This window comes from Petaurus breviceps, unplaced genomic scaffold, assembly GCF_028583685.1.
Source record: "Petaurus breviceps papuanus isolate PSGF00001 unplaced genomic scaffold, PetGlider_PUasm1.0 90667, whole genome shotgun sequence".
NCBI classification, from domain to species: Eukaryota; Metazoa; Chordata; class Mammalia; order Diprotodontia; family Petauridae; genus Petaurus; species Petaurus breviceps.
Window position 1 is genome coordinate 4126158 of NW_027187302.1, and position 3455 is coordinate 4129612.

The 3455-nt window shown below is 39.0% G+C and overlaps 1 pseudogene; it reads left to right on the top strand.

Annotated features, from left to right (window-relative positions):
- The first annotated feature begins 982 nt into the window (after positions 1 to 982).
- Positions 983 to 1813, top strand: LOC138143791 (bax inhibitor 1 pseudogene; annotated as a pseudogene).
- The last annotated feature ends 1642 nt before the right edge of the window (positions 1814 to 3455 follow it).

A 3455-nucleotide genomic window follows, 5' to 3' on the forward strand; every position in this document is an offset into this window, starting at 1 on the left:
TGCCTGTATGCTTTGAAGTTCGGGGTGCTGACCTTTTTCCCCTGAACAAGGTAAACGATATATGTCTGACTGATTAAAGTGAGCTTGTTAACCCATTTTGAGTTGCTTTCCTTTATCAAAGCAGATCCAAGAACCTGTGGTGGCGGCAAACCCTGAGGACGCTTGGGGTGCTTGCTGCTACACCTTAGTATCAGGTGGAAAATTTTAGGATACAATAAGAAACTCTGAGGCATACAGGGGGAGGGTCTTAGGCTAGTGTTAGTATCTTAAAAGAGGCAGACGGTGGGGTGGCAGGCCAATAAGCAGGCAGCAAACCTTTGTTTAGACTAGCTTACTCTATTCCAGGCTTTGTGCTCAGTCAGTCAATCAATAAGCCTTTATTAAACACCTACTATGTACCAGGCATGGGGTAGGTAGGTGGTGCAGTGGGTAGAATGCCAGGATTAGAGTCAGGAAGACCTGAATTCACATTTGGCTTCAGACACTTACTAGTTGTGTGATGCTGGGCAAGTTTGCATCAGTTTCCTCATCTGTCAAATGAGCCAAAGAAGGAAATAGCAAACTATTCCAGTATCTTTGCCAAGAAAATCCCAAATTGGATCACAAAGAATTGGACATGACTGAAACAAGTGAAAAAAAACAATAATCTAGAAATAATGTAAAAATTAGAAATTGTATAAATCAAAGGAGAGGCCTTCTTATTCCATAACTGAAAGTGAAATGAGGGATATAAAACTATCTATCCATGAGCATCTTCTAGACTTGCTGTTCTCTCCATGGGTGTGGAATGATTTTGGGAACTAAATAATAAACAAGGATAGGGGAGGAAAGGAGTGGTACTTGAATAGCATAAATCTGACCTCAATTCCAATATCAGATAATCCATCCCTTGAATCACTTTGTGGGGCAGATGATGTCATGCAACTTGGAATTCTACAGGAGAGAGTAAAGGCTGTGTCTTGTAGTATGTAAGACTAAGAACATGCTTGATCAGAAAATCAACTTGGATTCACTCTTAACATTTTCTCATATCACCCCTTCTACATAGCACCACCTGAAGAACATCTGTCATTTTAGCCCTCCACATGTCTATCGGAGCCCCAGAGGCCCACATGCATATGTATCCATATAATTCAGACTAGCTTACTCTCAACCATGGGTTCCTTGGAACTGATGAGAGGGCTGATGATGGTATCCTACAGTCATGGAACTGAGCAGATGAGATGGAGCCTACTGGATGCATTTGCTTTCCTCCCAGGACCTGATCTGATCCCTGCCCTGGACTTAAATATCTCCATCAACCTTATCCTCATTTCAACCTCCTTCCCGGACACGGCAATGTTCTTCCAGCTGAGTGTACTCTATGCTAGATGTCATATCTCCCTCTTCCTAGGAAGCATCTTAATATCAGCGTTTGAGCCTGACACTCTTCTCTTCCTTGGGGAACTTCTTTGTTTTATCTACTTTGCTTTTCCATATGAACTTGTATATGGGACTGACAGTCATGTGTGCCCTGCATTTTTGATACCCAACTCATCACAAAGAATTGGACATGACCGAAACAACTGAAAACAACAATAATCTAGAAATAATGTAAAAATAAGAAATTGTATAAATCAAAGGATAGGCCTTCTTATTCCATAACTGAAAGTGAAATGAGGTGTATAAAGCTATCTATCCATGAGCACCATGAAAAAGCTGAGAATGGCGGTAAAGATTGTATCTATGTTGAACTATGATTGGATTTTGCCATCCTCTTGTAGAAACTTAGGTGATTCTGGCAATGAATAGAAAAGACAAAAAGAAAGAGTAAAAAAATAACTATCTACCCTTCTCCTCTTTAGTTTTCTCCCCTTAGGCCCTTATTTCTTCTTTATGCTTATTACACATGATATGTTCTGTTAAAATGAAATGTAGTAGGAAGGGTTTTTTTTTTTCACTTTCTCTTACTTCTTTTTCTAAAATCAGAAACATTTATAACTGGATTGTATTTTCATGTTTGGTTTTATCTTTCCTGGGGTTCTACTTCAATCTCTTTCCTTCATCCCTTCAAATCTACTCTCTTCCCCCAATTCTTTTCTCAGGGAGTCAGCCCTTATTGCTAAGAACTAACTGGGGTCCAAGGAAAGGGAGAAAGATTCAAGAAATTTATTGTGAGTTGTATTTTCTAGGCAGATTTGAAGATTTTTCTTTTCAAAGCTTCCTTTCAGCATTATTTGAGTTTTATAACAGTTCTTGTATATGTTAGTGGGTTGTTATAGTATGTGTGTGTGTACTTTTTTAAAAATTTTCAGTTTAGTTAGAGGCCTGCTGGGGGATAGAGATTACTGAAGCCTGGGTCTTTATGTTTTTTAATCCTTAGTAGACCCTGAGTCTCTGCTGATGTTTAAGGTATCTGGAAGGAAAAAAAAAGTAAAGCAGTTCTTCTTCTTTAGAAGCTGCTTTGTGGCAGGCACTTTGGCCTTCTCAGAGCCTTGTGAGTCATTATTGGTCTATCAGACTCACTATTCTACCCTCTTACTCTCAAATGGTGTTGGTTAGTATCTATTCCCTTCATCCTTGGCCTGCCAAAAATTCAGGGAGCCAGACTGCTTTAGATCCACAGGAATGGAAATTCCCAAATCTAGATATACATTAGCTTCATGGAACAGCCCCTCTTATAAAGAGAGGTAAAAAGGTATGACATATTATCTAAATTACCTCCAAATTCTTTCTTTTAGCAATTCTTATCTTGTAGTTTGACCTGGGTGTTAGTTATTAGATGCTTTTCACTGGGATATCTGGGGTTAGAAAATCTAAAGAAGTTTGGAGCAGAGTGATAGGATAATAAATGATGAGCTCTGCGGGGTTATTCATAAGTGAACAATGCAAGCAACCTAGATAATTGGGCTATGGAAATATCAAATGATATACCGTAATAAATGTAAATAACTTTGTAAAAAATAAAGCACTATATAAATATTAGCGAGCATTTTCGTGGTAGCATAGCCTCTGGAGCTATTCCCCCAACTGGGCACTAGGATTCTCAGGTTGGATTCTCAAGAGCAGGCTGACTATTCCTCCTCTCAGGTTTCTAAGGGTCACACACTGAGGGGTTATGGTTTGTAACTAGTACTGTAATTCTCGAGCCCCAACTGGTATACTTTCCATTATCAGTCAATAAATTGAACCTCATTAGGTCTTAGTAAAGGGATTTAATGAGATACATCAGAAAGAGTTGATAAAAAAAATCTTTCCAAATCAGAGGCACATTCTTCTCTTCTACACATAATGATGCTGGGAAGAGTGGGCTCTAATTTAAATACAATGGTAGTGAGGCACATGTTTAGAAAATATGTGTGACCAAGGAGTCACACATTTCATGGAGTCTTCCTGAAATTCCCTTATCTCTTCTGGGTAGGTAGTTAATCAACTTCTAGACCAGACTGCTCCACTCTTACTGGGGTTAGGTCACT